Here is a 19,770-nt window from a genome sequence, read left to right as displayed (position 1 = left end):
TTATTGTTCCATTAGATAAGTTGCAGAATGAAGGAGTTACAGTTACCTTGGCCTGGCTGGCAAAAAAGACAAGGTGGAGGGAGTGGCGTTCACACAGGAGAAGAAGAAGAGACCCAGGGTGAACTGTTGCAGAGGGACGTATATGGAGAAGGCTGCGAAAGAAATCGAAGTCATGGAAAGGTTTCCTGGCTGAGCCTACTGTGTGAGAAAACCATCATGAAAGAAAGGGCAAACATCAATAGCATTTATAAAGGGATACCAGAGTAGGGAATGAAGTCACAGATTGTTGAAAGCTCAGTGCTGCAACTACCCCACACCAACTGCAAGGTCAGAGCAGGGAGCTTTTTGTAATGCATTGGAATGTAAATATCTATGCATTGCTGAGATATGAAAAAGAGGTTTCTTTGCAAGTGATGCTTTGCGAAGATGCTCAAGAATTAGGGGCATCATCAATGTGGGCTCAAACCATTGTCTCCAAGAAGGCAACGCCACTGATAATGACACTGTGTAAGCAGGGTCGGACTGGCCGTAGCGGGCACCGGGTGTTTCCCCGGTGGGCAGCCAGGGTGGGGGCTGGTTTTTTACCCCCGTGGGGCTGTTTTTTTGTTACTGGGGGCCGATATCGGTCCCCAGCAACAAAAGTGGCACAAAGCTAGGTTTCCGCTGGCACCGGCTGCTCCACCCCAGTGCCGGATGAACTCTTTGCCAGGGCTGGTTTCGGTTCCCAGTCTGGCCCTGTGTGTAAGGACAAAGGTAGACTGAATCCTGGCCAACATAACCCACAACTTAACATATTACTAACACAAAAACAGGTTCAATCGGCTCCAAACCATGTGAATATTCATCTCAGGGGCCATTGAAAACTTTCCACACCTTAGTCTGCACATCACTGCACTGTGCATGAATTCTAGTTCTTATCATATCTGGTGTGAAAACTCTTAACTCCCTAAGTGAACTTTCATCATGCTGTCACCACCACTCTGCTAGGGTAGAGAAAGTCATCCTTTGTTACTTGTGAAGCTCTCTGGTGCCCTCTGCTGGTGCTGTATTGGCAACTGCCATGACATTCAATGCTCTAGAGCCAGTTACTGCCCTTATTCTTGCACAGAATAAGCCCGTTGTAATTTGTGACTGATAGAGTGCAAAATCTGTATCCTATGTTGGGTACCCATTAGGAGTGTAATGTAACCGCTTGTAACACACACTCACGCATTATTCAATGTCATGAGAGAAATTAGATGCTAGAGGAAACGTGAATCAAGCAAAATGTTCCTACAAAATTAATGCCTCTCAATGCAAAGTTTAATAATTAAGTCATAGAATTTGTGCTGAATATGTAACTAATGTAACCTGTTTCTATAGGCCTCATTAGTGATGTGACCCAGTGATATATCAACTGTGTTTTGAATGCTTCCTAGGCTAATGATGTAGTTGCAATATACTTATTCAATGTAGTTAGGGAAATATTCCTATTGAACACTGATGATTTTATGTAATTACTAACGTACATAGCAGGGTGAATTAATTATATTAGCCTAAGTCGGGGGCCTGAATCTGCAGTACATTTTGAAATGCCCTTGTTTCTGAAACTAATTTTTAGATTTGTATGTAAGTTTCGTCGATTGTCATTTGTTCCCATGTTTTGCATTTCAGGTGGACAACGTTTGTTATTGAAGAGTAGGGTTATTGTTCCATTAGATAAGTTGCAGAATGAAGGAGTTACAGTTACCTTGGCCTGGCTGGCAAAAAAGACAAGGTGGAGGGAGTGGCGTTCACACAGGAGAAGAAGAAGAGACCCAGGGTGAACTGTTGCAGAGGGACGTATATGGAGAAGGCTGCGAAAGAAATCGAAGTCATGGAAAGGTTTCCTGGCTGAGCCTACTGTGTGAGAAAACCATCATGAAAGAAAGGGCAAACATCAATAGCATTTATAAAGGGATACCAGAGTAGGGAATGAAGTCACAGATTGTTGAAAGCTCAGTGCTGCAACTACCCCACACCAACTGCAAGGTCAGAGCAGGGAGCTTTTTGTAATGCATTGGAATGTAAATATCTATGCATTGCTGAGATATGAAAAAGAGGTTTCTTTGCAAGTGATGCTTTGCGAAGATGCTCAAGAATTAGGGGCATCATCAATGTGGGCTCAAACCATTGTCTCCAAGAAGGCAACGCCACTGATAATGACACTGTGTAAGCAGGGTCGGACTGGCCGTAGCGGGCACCGGGTGTTTCCCCGGTGGGCAGCCAGGGTGGGGGCTGGTTTTTTACCCCCGTGGGGCTGTTTTTTTGTTACTGGGGGCCGATATCGGTCCCCAGCAACAAAAGTGGCACAAAGCTAGGTTTCCGCTGGCACCGGCTGCTCCACCCCAGTGCCGGATGAACTCTTTGCCAGGGCTGGTTTCGGTTCCCAGTCTGGCCCTGTGTGTAAGGACAAAGGTAGACTGAATCCTGGCCAACATAACCCACAACTTAACATATTACTAACACAAAAACAGGTTCAATCGGCTCCAAACCATGTGAATATTCATCTCAGGGGCCATTGAAAACTTTCCACACCTTAGTCTGCACATCACTGCACTGTGCATGAATTCTAGTTCTTATCATATCTGGTGTGAAAACTCTTAACTCCCTAAGTGAACTTTCATCATGCTGTCACCACCACTCTGCTAGGGTAGAGAAAGTCATCCTTTGTTACTTGTGAAGCTCTCTGGTGCCCTCTGCTGGTGCTGTATTGGCAACTGACATGACATTCAATGCACTAGAACCAGCCACGACCCTTATTCTTGCACAGAATAGGACTTGCAATTTGAAACGTAAAAAGAGCCCCCACTCCCTCTAATAAGTGTAGATATGCCTCTCACCTCATTAAAATATTCTTTTAAACTAAACAAAATTGCTAGTTATTTGACCCTGAGCCACTAAGAAAACGTACTGAGCAACAAATTTACCTTGTAAGCAAATGCTTAAATTCAAACACAAAAATGAAATACATCTAGCAACTAGGATGAAGGCAGCTGCCTCCTATTAAAAGTCCAGGCCTGTAAAGATAAAAGAGCAGCTCACATGTTGGTACCATCAGGTCCCTGCCTTGACCTTATGATGCATGTATGCCAACATTACCCCACTCATTCATAGAACAGACGCCGTATTGTCTGACCAGTGAGTGGAACTAACTTAAAGTGCAGATACAACCAAATGACAGTTTACATTACTGCCCCTTCAACAATCCATAAAGGATGAGGGGTGTCTACAAGGATTGACAATCTGCTTTTGATCAAATTACTTGATTGTTTCCCCTTGAATTTATTTCTGATATATAAAATATTATATATTTTCATACAATTAGGATCTTCCGTGTGCTCTTTTCTCTCTTTTTTTGATTGATGTCGATATATATTGCTGTTGTCCTGTGGTCACACTTGAGTTAGACTGCTGACAACATACTCAATGACTTATGCTAATAAATAAATGTAATCATTTGACAAACGAAATCCCTTGTAGACACCCCTTATCTTTTACTGTTTACTGCCCAAGCCTACAAGGGTTTATTGGGTTGCCCGTATTTCCTTATGTCCTTCAACAATCCGTCATCATTTCAGGATTACATATATTGCACTTGCGCGATGTTGCACCTTTGTTTGCACAGTCTGATAAATCAAAAACAACACATTTGCAGAAACTGACCTATGAAAAAATGTTTTGCTCTAGTTAGCCAGGAAAAAGCTGGTGTATATGCTTGTGAAAAATTACAACCTCAGCACTACGATCTATGTAGTCTTATAATGCTGGTGTGACATTGTGCTGGCAAAATCATAAACTATTTAACCTGACCACACTGCTGCAGTCATCTTTGAAATGTTTCACAGATGCAGTTTGCAGCCTCACATATTTAACCAGTCCTTATCAACTCGTGGTAAGCCAATGATTTTGCAATACAGTTTTCTCACATTCAGTCAAGCCATGCTCGGTGAGAGGTAGAACTTTTCAGATATGTGTTTCGTGGTTTTTGGCATTCATCAGAGACCAGTATCCAATCCGTTTGATGGTGTCAACGCACTGCATATGTATCACTGTGGTGAAATGCCAAATAAATTGCATGCATTTCACCTGCTCAGGCAACTGATTTACTTCCCAGGTTGCATTAGTCTTCCCACAATGCATTATGGTAGATGTAGTTCAATGTCCTCACAATTCAGTAAGTTTGTCAGTTCTGTAAATTCCTGGCACATATTTATGGTTTTGGCCATTCACTCTAGAGATATATTCTAGAAGGCTATGAAGCATGTGTTACATCCTGTTTGTCCATCTTCCCTGTACTTCTTTAGTGTTTGTTATTACTTGCTCAGCATGCATCTATGATGTCACAGAGTGTTCTAGCTGTGAATGCTTGAAAGGCAGAGTCAGTTACATCTTAGGCTGAGCATGTATCCATCTGCTCCTGGTGGGGTTTCACAATTGGACTTATATACTCCTGTACTATCAACTTGATCTGGAACATATCTTCAATAAATCATTTCTGTTCTCATCTACTGCATCAAGGACATTTATTTGTTACAGCATGGTTCATTGAAAAGATACCCGGCAAAGGCAGTGATCCTCAAAAAACAGAACACAAGCCATGAAGGCAACAAAGAAGTCAAATTGATGACAAAAAAACGTGTTTAAAACATTGTCAGTTTATAGTTAATAAGCACAGCAACAAATTATGTTTTAAGTGAAATGTCAGCCTTTGAACTCCAAAAACATATCTGAACACTAACCAATCCAAGGAAATATTTGGTGTTTGCTTCCTAGAGGAGCCAAACTCTAGCCGCCAGGACAGATGTTATTCTCAGACCCAGCTCCTCAGTGAATCCAACCTTAACTGAGAAAATGAGCAATCTTGATGTTAAGACCCTCAGACCCATCTGTTCACTGACTAGGTCTGGGATCAGCAATCTTAAAGTCAAGAACTACAGTGATTCTGAAGCTAAGTGATATCAGGGGCGAACAGTGTCAAAGTCAAGATCTTCAGACTCCGCTCTTCAGCGACTCAAAAACTTAGCTGGGTTAGGTTTGGGCAGTTTTGGTGTCAACGCCCTCAGAACCACATCTCCAGCAAGTGATAATTGAACAAGGGTCAAGGGTGAGGAACCTCTCAGAACCACCTCTTTAGTGACTGCCGGTAACTGAGATCAAAATGTATCGGTCTTCAAAGTCAAGACGCTCAGAGCCACAGCTTCTGCAACTTATCAAGGGCCAAGGTGATATGGCTTGATGGCAAGACCCCCAGGGCCACCACTTCAGTGACTCTACACTTAAACAGGGAGGGCGGCAGCCTAGAATTGAAGACCTAACTAATTACATCCACCTTTTTAGCAACTCTGAACTTAAACACGGTTGATGGTTAGAAAGGTCGCCCTCTGTTCCACCTCTTCGGCGACTCTAAGGCTAGGCCTGGGCGGTAAATTCCGTTCCGCTCACGGAATTTGCGGAATTTGGGTAATTTCGCTTCCCGCGGAGAACTCGAAATTGCCCAAAATTCTGCGTTCCGTGAATTTTTTTGCTTGTTCGCATTCTCAAAATGCGTGTTCGTGAGATATTTCCCCCCCGAGCACGCAAACAGCGATGGCGAACAGGAAAAAAGCAATGAGAACAAGCAATTCCTCATGTTCGTGGAATTTCTGCGTGTTCGCAGAGATTTTTTACCATTTCGCAGATATTTGCGTAACGTGATTACCCAAATTCCGCCCACCCCTATCTAAGACCCTCTTACAAGGTGTGTTATTACACCCAGAGTGGTGATAACTCTTGGAAAAATAACACAACTTGCAATTATCAGTTTTCGGGGTCTGATATCCACAAACCCAATATCTTCTTGCCCAGACACGGGGCCTCTCAGACAGGCTGCCGGGAGTCGGGCTCCTGCAAGCATCAGTGCACACCCCTGGCCGCTGCCTACTACAGCCCAGAAGAAGCAGTCAATGCTCACCAGACAGGCAGGCACAAGTGTGCCCTGTGCCCCGGATCAACACCCCCACTAACAGTCTCGCGACAGAGCAGGCAGAAAATGTCACCGTTTTTGGAAAACTGCTCGGAAGAGCACTTGCTTATCCGGATGCGAGCAGTCAGTGTCCATTTCTAGGGGAAACTCTTCATATCTGAGCTTCCAATGAATGAATGTACCAGCCAGTAGACTTAATTCTGTCTCTCCGGATTTTCCACTGCAAACGCCGGCCAACTCGTAAGGAGACCCGTGATGGGGGTGGAGTGGGACCAGTTTCACGTCACTCGCTATCCATCCATCCATCAGAAAAGCCTCGCAGAGCCGTGTCCTCAGCCTCTTCCACCCTCGGTCAGTGGGGATGAAGCAGAGGCGGTGCAGCTGCTGAAAGACGCGAAGTTAAGACTGTCTGTCTCTGACTGTCTTGTCCTCACATCGCTGTCGGTGACCCCACGCCATGAAAGAGACCCTCATCCAGCGGTGTTTGTAGTGAGCAGCGCTTCCCCTGGTGGGCGAGTCGCGCGATACACGAACCCAAGCAGCATCCATCCACTTTTCAAGGACGCCACCCCGCCACGTGCTCCGGCGCGAAACAGTAGTGTACCAACGGTGCCACCAGCCTGAGTGCTCCCCTTCCGCTGGCTAGACAGTCAACAGGCATAATGTTGGCACATTGGGACCGTAACGCTTCTGGGTCCCGGTGCCACTGCACCCGCTGCACTACTGATTGCCACTCCGCAGGCGAGAAAGCAGACTCACTCCCACGCGGACAGAGGCGAACTCAGCGTCCCGCTGTGCGAAGGGAGGCGGTGTGTGCAGCTGTTCACAACCAGACACTCATTGGTTCTGTTAGTTTCTGTCGACTAGGGAGGTCGTATACACAGACACTCAAACACCTACATATGTTTGCGTCGGCTTGGCAAATAACAAATGCGTAAAGCAAACAATATGCACATCTCGTCTGTTTCTAAGAGTCTCCATTTTGGGAAAAGATACACAGTAGCTAAAATGATTTGCCGAGGATCACCCGTGAACCAGGAAAACCGTGATTTGAATCGTGGCGTCGTAGTTCAAAATAATACAATTGAGCCAGTAGATGGCATTTCTCCTCCTACTTAAACTTGCATCAAACGGGTTTTGACGATGATCGATAAGTCGCCGAAGGCTGTGCTACACAGAGTTGCTTTAAGAGATGCAAAGCGCATTGACAGACTGCGCACAATTTACAGTCACAATTACCCTGCTTTTCAAAACCAGCCAACCACGGCAAATGTGCAGTCTATTCGCGTTTTGCAAAGGACATTCCCAAATCCGTCCCGTTTGAGGAATAGATTCAGAAAAAATGGTGAAAAAAACTCAAAAATAGATGGAAGCATTGACCGAAAATGGCACGCAAAGACGGAAGAACTTGGCTTAGTGTGGTTTTACAATTATACGAGCTTGTTGGACACAGACTCTTCATGCCCTGCAAGTTTCTATTGTTCAAATAACTAAACCCGCTGGCACTCGTAATATCGACAGAAACAGATGTCAGGCAGAGGCAGCCCTGCCAAACCAGACAGCGTGCAGGGCGCACACATACCTCGCAAGCAGGCGCACTACCTCCCGAGCTATCCTACTTCCTACTAAGGTGCACCTTTTCTATAACTCTTACAGGTAGGTGTGCCCTACAACCTTACAGCTAGCCCGTCTCCCCTCTAAGCCTATAGGACATATGAATTAATCTGCAGTCTGAAAGGAATTACGCCATGCACAGCTGGTGCCAGGGATATTTAAATGAATGTGTCCTTGCGTAAAGTAACCGGTGCTCATGTAAAGCGCTCCAATACCTTCAGTCGAGTTCGCTCTATATAAATCTGCAAAAAAAAAAGCCAAAGATGTTTCCACTATATTTGACACCCACCCCAATGGAAAACGAAGATGTAGTTAGTACTGACATTGTTTCTAAACTATTTTTACGAGTAAGATGCGTTTGCTCAATAAACAAGCTTTTGCTCCCCAAAACCCCCATGCCGAGCCCCCGCGCGTGCACATCGCCTCCCCCTACCTTGATGCTCCGCGCTGCGGCTGTGGCGCCTTGGCCGGCTGGGGCTCCTTCCTTCCCTCCTCCGGGAAGCTGCAGCGCCTCCTGTGACCAGCCAAAGCCACCGCGTGCGCCTGTCACCCGCAGCCGCACGCAGCTCCCCTCCTCCGACACAGCCCCTCTCCAGGGAGATGCAAAGACAAGGGAAAGTTGTCTCCTCATTGCTGAGTTCAATTACTTCCACTGGAGGAGACGGCGCAGCCCCCTGGCAGCCAATGAGAGCAGCCCTTTGCTTCCTGAGTTTGCCAGTCTCCCTACCCGCTCCTCTCAGGGTGGTGGGATGGACGGCGACGGGGTCTCGGAGGTGAGGGGACCAGACCGGTTATCAGCGCGTGATCCCAGCGCTCCAGTGGGGCTGCTTCAGAGGGGGTCCCCAAGTCACGCATGTTGAGTAGAAGAACGCGCACGGGGAGCAGCATCCTCCCACAGATGCACTCAGAGTGGGGGAAATTACATCTGCAAAAGCTAATCTTCCTCACACCACCCACATCTCCCCCCCCCTTCTTCGTAGCAGCTTTCTCCTGTTCGCTTCACCGTTTCTCAGTTATATTAGCTCCCTGACTTCACTTTTTATTCATGTTATTTATATTTAATTGTCTTAACTTAAAGATATAGCGCCACTAAGCCCCAATTGACGACTGAGTGCTAAATAAACACGTGTATTGTATTACATTGTAATTGCATTTATATAGCGCTTACTACCGCTGACGAGGCGTCAAAGCGCTTTTTCACAGAGGAGGGTGCGACTCTGGAATCCATAAATGATTAGTGGTGAATTAGTATTGTGAAATATGAAATTAAATTAAGTGGTGGGCACGTTAGTCTGTTATTTAGGATGGATGTTTTGGAGCGAATAGCAGTAGAAGGAGGCTTGGGATGAGTAAAAGTGAGGTGGAGGGGGAAGAGTCAAATGGAAGGATTTAGAAAGGCTTGTTTTGGGGGAGAGTAATAGTAAAAGAGGTGTGAAATGATGCAATGAGGTGTAGAGCAGGGAAGAGTCTAGAAAGGGTTATTTTGGGGATCATAGTAGTGTGATGGGGTTTGGAATGAATGAATGAATGGAGGTAGAGGATACTTCGATAGAGGTGTAGGGTGAGAAATAGGATAGTGCATTGAAAAGAGTAGTAGAAAGAGGTTTGAGATGAGTCAGAGAGTTGAGGTAGAGGATACATTGGGAGCGGTATAGGGTGAGCAATAGAGTAGTGCATTGAATATGATGAATTAGAAGAAAAGTAATACATATATAGATCTGTAAGTACATGGAAGTTATATAGATCAATAAAAGGTCGTATTTGTAGATTAAAAATGCATTAAATAAACTCAGGCTTTCAAGTGTTGTAATTTAAATTAATTAATTCATGTATATATTCTTTTAAATTCAATGGTGAAGCAATTGTACAATGAGTACATTAACATTGGTGCTGCATATCTAAACAGAGATAAAGCTGTTTTCGGCACAAACGCAAAATAGCGTCTGTAGAAAAAAGTACAGACGTTGGAAGTCCGTGTGGGTATACGTGGATGAGAGTGGAAAGATGAAGGACCAGAATGTGAGGGAATAGATGTCATTGGAAGAGAGGGTGATGGTGGGATTTAGAGCATCTAGTTAGGTAGTAGTTTAACCCCTTCCGTGTGCGTGAAATTTTCGCGCAGTGAGGGAGTTTTTATTAGTGAGCGGGGTTCGTAGGGCCGGGGGCCGTCCTCCGCACACACTTACCGTGACGCGTGACGGCTCCCAGCCGTAACGAGAATACAAAGGGTTTTAAGGAAGTAAATAATATATTGTTAGCGGCATTTAATATCACATGATAAATATCAGTATTTAGTATCGAGCATTTAGAATAAAAAGCAAAGGACAGGGACCCCAGAGAGGTGTGAGTAGAGCAGCGGCCATATTATGCATGAGAATGTGTGCCTTTGTATGCTTTTATCATAATAGGGTGCACTACCCCAGTCTGCATCAAGCGCACCTTTGTATAAAATGCCCCTATGCATATGTATAAAATGGGCCCTTGGACTGTTTTATATACAGTGCACTGGAGGTGCAATGGGTGTGTGCATCTGCTTTGTGTGTTCTTGGGCACTGTAGTATTTCAGAAGCGCAGACAATTGTGTGTTGCGGCCCCTTCTGTAATAATGATAGCACTGGTGTAAGAGATTTTTGTGGATTTATATTTTTGTGCAGAATTAGCAATGAGAATACATACAGAATGATGTATTGCCATTTTCTTTTATAACGAGGTTCCAATGGTGTGTAGAAGTGTGTTTTTCTAATGTGTGTCAATTAGGCCACATTTTAGTGCAAAACATAATTTTGCCCAAAATGGAAGTCATCTCCATCACTCATCCTGTTCTTTATCCCACATCCTTCACCCACACAACATCCTCTCCCAACAAGCTCAGCAGCACGTAGTAAAGTAGAAAAAGATGGGGTATTGCCACTGTAATTAATGTTCTGCTCACGCTGAACCTTCCCCAATTCACCTATAAATTGCAACATTTTGCAAAATGTCATCCTCTTGTTTATTTACCGAGACCTATTTATGCACAAAACCCATTGATGTGGGAGTATCTTGTTCTGTTGGTGCTTCTCCCAATGATAATAGTATTGAGGGTGCAGAATCACTATTCAAGTAGTGGATTAGTGCTTGGGTGTTAAATAAATGTGACGTTTATTGTTCTTTTGCTCTGATTTGTTGAGGAAATTATACATTTGCTCACACCACAATGAATCTGCAGAAATTCTTATAGCTTATGCAAAAATTGTGTAAAAAATACCTCAATGTTATAGGGTGAGGCAGAAGACTTTCCTATTTTACTAGGGATGCCTTCCGATCCTTTCCTGATTTTGCTGCTCAATAAGACTTAGAATATTTTCTGAATTTTATCTACTCTGTGTAGCTCTGTATTTAAGATCCTTCATGGCATTGACTCTGTACTACTTATTTTTTTAATTTTGTAATAAAATCCTTAACATTTTTATTGATCTAGAACTCTGTTGTTGAGTTGGTCCACTAAATCAATACAGCTTAATCAATAATTTGTGTTACTTATTTTTGATGTATGGGATGTGCCTTAACGCGAGGCAATGTCGACTCATGAAAATGACGTTTGACACTATCCCTGTTCCAGTGAAATGTGGGAAATTCAGTTGAGGCAAATTGTGGGGTATCTCAGTTCTTAGGTACTCCTTTGCCCCCGCACTTGCATACATGCAGTGCAAGTACAATTGCGAGAAGCCATACTGTCATTTGCATGGGAATATGGCCCCATGCAAATGAGGAAGTTAGTATCTGTGCCCGTGCACTATTGCAGACGGGGGTGAAGAGGCAAGCATGCCTTTAAGAGGTACACTAGCAGTGCACCACAAAAAGTGGTGCGTTATTAGTGCGCCCCTGAGACAGTCATCCAGAGGGAGGAATGGGGTTCCATGAACCCCTCAGACATCCCCCTGCATTCATTCACTGCCTGCATACACCCGGCGTACAGTGGTATTACAAAATGGGCCATAGATGCTTCTATGGTCCATTCTTTGATACTGATAACACTGGCACAAATGCAGTATCTTGGGTGGGTGTCCCCTCATTTGCATGAGGACATGGCTGCATGCAAATGATGGAATCACTATCCCTCTGCTCCCATGCCCTATTATGAACATGAGCATAGAGGCAAACAGGCCCTTAGGAGGCGTACTTCCATTGTGCCCTCTGATGGCAGCCCACTGGAGGGGGTATAGTGAAGTCCCATGGACCACCCAGACATCGCCCTGCAGGCAAGTGCAGTCACTCACTGCTCCTACCTGCAAGGGGATCTCTAGCCCTCCTTTAAAGTGTGATCGGCAGATGTACGCACTGTGAAATATAGTAGAGCTATAAGCAGCCACCCTGTATTTAACAGAATGCGCATTATATTAGGGCACGCAGTCCGGCAGCTTTTGAAAGGTGTGCCATGTCGCAAACAGGGACAGTGGGCCGATGTATGATATGGGTTCAGGATGTTACATGCTAAATCTTAAGCCAGGTTGGGCAATTTCACCTTTAGCTCTGCAATTTGCAGTGAGATTGCAAGTGTTGTTGGGGTGGTTAAGGCATTAACCCCTTCCATGCTCATGACGAGCTCAGCTCGTCATGCAGTACAGTGCTCGTGTGCTCATGACGAGCTGAGCTCGTCATGACCACACCCGTTTTTATTGCTGTCCAGCACAGCAGGGGAAACTCTCAAGCTGCGATGAGGTTAAAAGGTTTTTATGAGTTCACTGAGAAAAGAGTTTTTGAAGATCAGCATTTTTTCTTAGGAATTTGATTTTACCAGACAGTACCACTGTGTGGGCTACGTAAAGGGGGCGGTAAGATACATGTCCCTTCTCAAAGGGCAAGGCATTTAGTAGGTTGAGGGCATTGAAGAGATCCCCTTTTGAAGGAATTTAAACAAGATTGATTCTGTTAGATCTTCTTGTGTGAATAATGAGTCCAGCCATTGAGTGTAAGATAGCTTTGAGGGGATCAGGCAGTATATTGGCATGCCTGTCACAAGTGAACTACCTATTTCAATGCAGTGTTTCACCCGAACTTTGACGGAAGATTTGACGTCTTGATTATGGATGAACAGTCTGGTGTTTCAGAGCAGTTTAATTTGCTGTCTGGCACATCTAAAGTTAATCAGCAAATTAGTGCTCGGCCTGTCTCTAACCATTGTCACGTATTAGCTCCAAGAAACCTTAGGGTGAATGAGCGCTACATACATTTTATGTAGATAAAAAACATAACAAAACAAATGTCATAGGCTAAAGGCACATGTAGTATGGCAGACGTGCTGTCAACCATGTCTGTGATGGCATATCCCGTCTGTCAAATTCTAAATAAGTCCCTCGGTTTTCAAGTTGTACAAATCTAAGTTGAACCACGTATTAGCAGCCTTCTCAGTTGATTTTAATACTTTGAGCTGCAAGAAGACATAGGATATGGATATTTGGTCGCTAATTTTCTTATCATTTTATTGTGTTTTAAACTATGTGAAGTGGTCAGCATCAACTTTCCAGCTGCACAGATTACTCCTGCATGTGACTCAGAGGTACTGTAACTCCCTCTAACTTTCTGTTGCATTTACTAATTTACTGCCTATATCCAGATGGCACTCTTCCTTCTTCACATGTGCCTGGGATGCTATATTCACTTTTTCACTATACCTGGAAAACCTCTCAAACGTTGTACCACTGACCATGTTTTAATCTTTAGTGATTAGAATCATGTCCCTTATTTATTTTGTGAATTTTCGAGTGCTTTAAGCTGCTTTAGCTCATCTTGGACTGCAATGTAATTGGAGGCTAGATTAGACTCTATGTATATCAAATAATTGTTAACGCACTCGCTGCGTGTGTCGGCCAATGGCCGTCGCGAGCACTACCTCGGTAGTGCTGCGCACATCCGTTGCCCGACACAGCCTCGCCCGCTTAATAGAACGCTCCGCACTGGCGCGGAACGTTTGAAGCAGTTAAGGTGTTAAAGCATTCCCTCAAAGTTGAAAGGACTTGAAATTGGTACAAGCAACTCAGTATTCATGTGAACACCACTGTATATTACAAGAGAAAGTATGAGAGGTCCACTGAAGTGTAATTCCTTCCAGCTATGGGTCAGATTCCAACCGCCTCCGTCCGCATTTGGCCAGTGATGAACAATGAATTTGGAATTGATAAATTACAGTACGCAGTGTGTACTGGGGAGCAGGAAGTAAAGGATGGGGGTTAAACAGAAATCAATGCCAGCCACAACTTCAAATTACTGTTGAGGCTAAGTTTGACAGGCAGGGCCTTCTAAAGAAACGAGTCTTTCACATTTAGGAGCCTTCCATCAAGATTCTGGTCCTTGGATGAGCGGATGGTGAGTAGGTTTGGTTTAGCTGATCCAAGACCTCTTGATAGGTGTTACAGCATCAAGATATTGGTTGGGTGATTAGTAGAATGGCTGTGTAAATCGTATTGCACCAGGCATGGTGTATCACAATTGGACCGCTTGTCAGCTCGACTAAAGTAGAACATCATTAATGTGAGAGGATGTGGTCTTGTCATCCAACGCCTTTTTTCTAGACTCAGTAAATAATGGAGAGATGTTGTAGTGGCCAAACAGCGTAGAATGCTGGTTGATATTCATTCAATTGTGACATGGCTATAATGTGTTGCAGCGCTGTTTTATGGGAGCGACCACGAGCAACAGGAGACCCTGGAGCTGACACAGATGGAATAATACATTATATAAAGCAGCATTTGACTTTAGGGGTACCAAAACAAAACATTCTGAGCCACCAAAGCACTATGGTCCGGCACTTTCCAACAAGGGTCAAAAAGTAAATTAACAAGAGTAATAAAGTTCTCATAGAGTCCGTTCAGAACTTTATTACACTTGTTAATTTACTTGTTGACCCTTGTTGGAAAGTGCCGGACCATAGTGCTTTGTTGTATTTTGTGGGCTCTACTCCCTGGGAAGCTCAGGGGTATTTAGCTTCAGGTCCTTGGCACCCATACCATCCTATTACATAGATGATACTATAGATAAGTGCTGTCATTATTGCCCTATACCCCAAATTCTTCTCTGTTGTTTCATAAAACATTCTGAGCCACAAAGCTAATTTGGAAGCCGTTCAAATCACTAGGCCAATCAAAGATATGCTACCCCTGCATTTCCATTGTGCATTTGCATTTACTGTTGATGTACCTTCTACCATTAATAGTTGGAAGATAAACTTCCCCCAAGAGTAAGTGGAGGCTAACATAACTCCAAGGCGTAGTTAGGGAAATCTTGAAACCATCCAAGGCATAGCTGAGAAAGGTACATTATCCTTCTTTTATTCAGTGGGGGCATTTCTCGACCAAGAATGTGAAAATGAAAAATAAAAGAATCAGGAATAGATGGAGAAATTATACCATCACTGTGGAAGTTAGGAGTGGCACTTATATAGCATGGTCTGCGGCACTAGTGACCGATTGATACACTTCATCACACAAGAAAATATAATACCACTCCCGGACATGATCATAGAATACTATCATAAAGGAATGGATCAAGATGGCAGTGTACCATCCAGGCGTAGGTAATTATAGCATGAAATCAACAGTATTAGCCAAAGAAAGGTTGAACATAGCACAGGCTTAAGCAGAGAAAATGCAAAGGCTCCCAGACACAGGAGCAGAAGTTATGGCTCCCCTTAGATACGGAGGTATAAAGTGAGAGTTAACATTGCTATTCAGGTATTGGAAGCTAAGCTGCATAGGATCTTAGATGTTCACAAAAGAGAGATAGCATCAAACTGGTATCACAGAGGACGGTGCAGTATCATCCATGTGCATGTTAATATAGCACCACCTTTTAGGTCTTTTAGGGGTTTGTGTGTAAAGAGTACACGTTCAGTTGAATCAGGTTCCCATCACACATGGGCTTCAAATAGATGTGTAACTTGGATATGGACGATGAACAAAACCTCTTGTAATAGCTGTGGAACAGTAATATGCACACAGTGCAGCACCACTGAAGACATCTTTAATCTGGAGAACTTAATGCATATTCCTCAAAGACAAACTGGAGAAGCCCCATCTTTCTCTTCATAAGGTAGAGAGCTATGAGCGAGAAAAGTGTAACAATGTCCCTACGTTAGAAAATAATCAAAAGGTGGGGTACCTACAACGTAGGCCACCCACTAGGCAAATTCCTTTACTGGACACAACCACTAGAGTTCAGTTATCAATGGGTAAGTTCTCATAACACCAGGTTTTTTGTTTCAGTCATGGACATGGACATATTAGCATATCACTGTGTAAGACATTTCATGTGACAAGAAGCAGTCTAAATCAAAAATTTGGTATGTATAAAATAGACATAAGTTTATTACACATTTATCTTAAGTTTTTTTTAAAAAGCAGATATATTGTACACAACGAATACAACAAATACATAAAATTATACACAAAAAATTATTAAAAATGTTCAAAGGAACACAGGTCGACGCGGCGTTTCGGTTTAAAAAACCTTCATCAGGACAGTTTCCAAAAAGAAACACAATATTACTACAATGTTATAACAAGTGTACATCAATAAAAAACAACAAAGCAGCTGTCACATAATCTATCACATTCTTTCATTCCAGTGATTTGTCCTAGTGTCCTCTCATGAACAGTTACGAGAGATGTAAACTTGCGAAACGTTATAGAGAACAGTCGTTTTTTATGCTAATGGTTGTGCCATTGAATTTGCTCAAGGAGTATAACACAAAATGTTGTGATATTACTGGGAGTCTTAAGAATAAGTGATCTATTTCAATTATTCCTGGGCGGCTGTGTCAATAGACCGGCCACTCGTATGAAGATGTCTTACCTTCAGATTTAGCGACTGAATTCACAATTTATTCAGTCACCAGCTTTTGTGATGACAAAGCCTAGATGTGTCCTGGTTTGGGTCCACATACGAAGATAGTAACGTCCCATATATACGGGATAGGATAAAACGTTTCACTCTAAGGATACAGATAAATACCAGAGATAAATTAAGTGTCCACTATCATTTGTACACAAAAGGTAAATAAAGGATCAATGTGTGACATAAATACCTCAATTGTGAGTGTTGATTACTTAGCGCTGTATCGGAGGGGCCACCAGAGGATTCGTACACTATTAAATCTGTGTACACTGCAATTTGGGAGAAACAAGGTCTTTTACTATTTTTAATCGAAAAATTCCCCTCTTTTTGCAGCTATTGTGTGGATACTTAGTCTATTGCCTGTTGGGAATATAACTTACCGCTAGCAATTCTTGCGTAATCGCTATAGCCGTTTAGTACATATGCTTCATGGGCTGTTTTTATACTGCTTGCGATATCGGTTCCATCTGTAAATTAATACATTTTTAAAAAAAATTTTTAAGCTCGTAGCCAACTATTTTACAAAAATAGTGTTATTAGCTGCCTTTTCTATTTTTATTCCTCTCTTTACCCAGCCAGCGGTCATCACAGTGGGATTTTAGTGTCATTGGAAGCGGGCCCTCATGATTGCCCTCCATACCTTAGGTTTGTACCAGCATCATCGGGGTTCTAAATTACCCAGTGTTGTTTACATGGCTGTTTAACCACCCCCTATTTAGAGATTTCCACATTATTCTATGCGTGGGGCTTGTTGCGAGTATTTTAAATAGTCGTTGCAAAACCCGTATGGTAGTGGGACTGGAACACGGCGTTATGCCAGCACCGCATTGCTAGTATATTCGTAACCACATCGCTCTTGCAGTCCAGTACCATCCGGATGGTACTGGACTGCAAGAGCGATGTGGTTACGAATATACTAGCAATGCGGTGCTGGCATAACGCCGTGTTCCAGTCCCACTACCATACGGGTTTTGCAACGACTATTTAAAATACTCGCAACAAGCCCCACGCATAGAATAATGTGGAAATCTCTAAATAGGGGGTGGTTAAACAGCCATGTAAACAACACTGGGTAATTTAGAACCCCGATGATGCTGGTACAAACCTAAGGTATGGAGGGCAATCATGAGGGCCCGCTTCCAATGACACTAAAATCCCACTGTGATGACCGCTGGCTGGGTAAAGAGAGGAATAAAAATAGAAAAGGCAGCTAATAACACTATTTTTGTAAAATAGTTGGCTACGAGCTTAAAAATTTTTTTTAAAAATGTATTAATTTACAGATGGAACCGATATCGCAAGCAGTATAAAAACAGCCCATGAAGCATATGTACTAAACGGCTATAGCGATTACGCAAGAATTGCTAGCGGTAAGTTATATTCCCAACAGGCAATAGACTAAGTATCCACACAATAGCTGCAAAAAGAGGGGAATTTTTCGATTAAAAATAGTAAAAGACCTTGTTTCTCCCAAATTGCAGTGTACACAGATTTAATAGTGTACGAATCCTCTGGTGGCCCCTCCGATACAGCGCTAAGTAATCAACACTCACAATTGAGGTATTTATGTCACACATTGATCCTTTATTTACCTTTTGTGTACAAATGATAGTGGACACTTAATTTATCTCTGGTATTTATCTGTATCCTTAGAGTGAAACGTTTTATCCTATCCCGTATATATGGGACGTTACTATCTTCGTATGTGGACCCAAACCAGGACACATCTAGGCTTTGTCATCACAAAAGCTGGTGACTGAATAAATTGTGAATTCAGTCGCTAAATCTGAAGGTAAGACATCTTCATACGAGTGGCCGGTCTATTGACACAGCCGCCCAGGAATAATTGAAATAGATCACTTATTCTTAAGACTCCCAGTAATATCACAACATTTTGTGTTATACTCCTTGAGCAAATTCAATGGCACAACCATTAGCATAAAAAACGACTGTTCTCTATAACGTTTCGCAAGTTTACATCTCTCGTAACTGTTCATGAGAGGACACTAGGACAAATCACTGGAATGAAAGAATGTGATAGATTATGTGACAGCTGCTTTGTTGTTTTTTATTGATGTACACTTGTTATAACATTGTAGTAATATTGTGTTTCTTTTTAGAAACTGTCCTGATGAAGGTTTTTTAAACCGAAACGCCGCGTCGACCTGTGTTCCTTTGAACATTTTTAATAATTTTTTGTGTATAATTTTATGTATTTGTTGTATTCGTTGTGTACAATATATCTGCTTTTTAAAAAAAACTTAAGATAAATGTGTAATAAACTTATGTCTATTTTATACATACCAAATTTTTGATTTAGACTGCTTCTTGTCACATGAAATGTCTTACACAGTGATATGCTAATATGTCCATGTCCATGACTGAAACAAAAAACCTGGTGTTATGAGAACTTACCCATTGATAACTGAACTCTAGTGGTTGTGTCCAGTAAAGGAATTTGCCTAGTGGGTGGCCTACGTTGTAGGTACCCCACCTTTTGATTATTTTCTAACGTAGGGACATTGTTACACTTTTCTCTGTCATTTCCCCTGGTCCCAATCTGTTCCTAAGGGGTCCCCCTATACTTTCTTTGCAGAGAGCTATGAGCTACATTTTTCTCTTGGAAAATGTGTACTACCTTGCAGGTAATTAATTTGTTTGTGAGCATACTTTTCACTTATTTGCTTATTTCATTTATTCACACCCCACGTATTTACAAAGGACATTCTGCTATTCTTAACCATAAACATATTTAAAAGAAAGCATTCTAATATCCATCCTTGTATCACAAATGTTGTTGTCACATGTACAAGGAGGTTAATCTTGACAACATAGGTGGTGTAAACAATGTCCCTAGTCTACAGTCCAATCTATACTGCACACATCCACATATACATCAAGAAACAATGTTTTTTTAGTGTGGTTGACAGAATAGTGTTGTCGGATATGAAGGACACTACATAGTTTCTTCCAGACAAAGAGGCGAAGTAAAACACTTTTCCCTTCCTTTTCTCAACACATCTGTCAGGAGTCCCAATTGTAAATTAAGTTGATAAATATTCGATGTTCCACTGTAGTGCACCATATTTCTTGTTGCTGACTTAAGATAATAGCCTCATGCCTGAATTGACCTATACATGCACAATTATGCATGAATGGTGTTACACTCTCCGAACATATACCTGAATGATGCCTATATTCCCCATATAGGCTTGAGAGGAATTGCACCATGCATTTTGATGTTATAGTTCTCCATTAAGATTGTGTACTTGCCCCACCTTATCTCTAAATGACACCTTTGT

General features: G+C 42.7%; 1 protein-coding gene across 2 annotated transcripts in view; it reads right to left on the bottom strand.

Annotated features, from left to right (window-relative positions):
- CDH20 (cadherin 20) overlaps window positions 1-19,770 on the bottom strand; it is a 1,157,650-nt gene that overhangs the window by 335,701 nt on the left and 802,179 nt on the right. The window contains exon 1 of one of the 2 annotated variants that reach the window (XM_078685761.1): window positions 8,031-8,409. The exons of the other annotated variant lie outside the window; for it this stretch is intronic. The gene's annotated coding sequence lies outside the window, so the exon portion shown is untranslated. Of the gene's footprint in view, window positions 1-8,030; window positions 8,410-19,770 lie in introns of those variants that run through there. 2 annotated transcript variants of the gene reach the window in all.

Source organism: Lissotriton helveticus, chromosome 4_1 (genome assembly GCF_964261635.1).
Source record: "Lissotriton helveticus chromosome 4_1, aLisHel1.1, whole genome shotgun sequence".
Lineage (NCBI taxonomy): Eukaryota > Metazoa > Chordata > Amphibia > Caudata > Salamandridae > Lissotriton > Lissotriton helveticus.
Note: the sequence above shows the minus strand (reverse complement) of the source record. Positions and strands in the feature narration are given on the sequence as shown.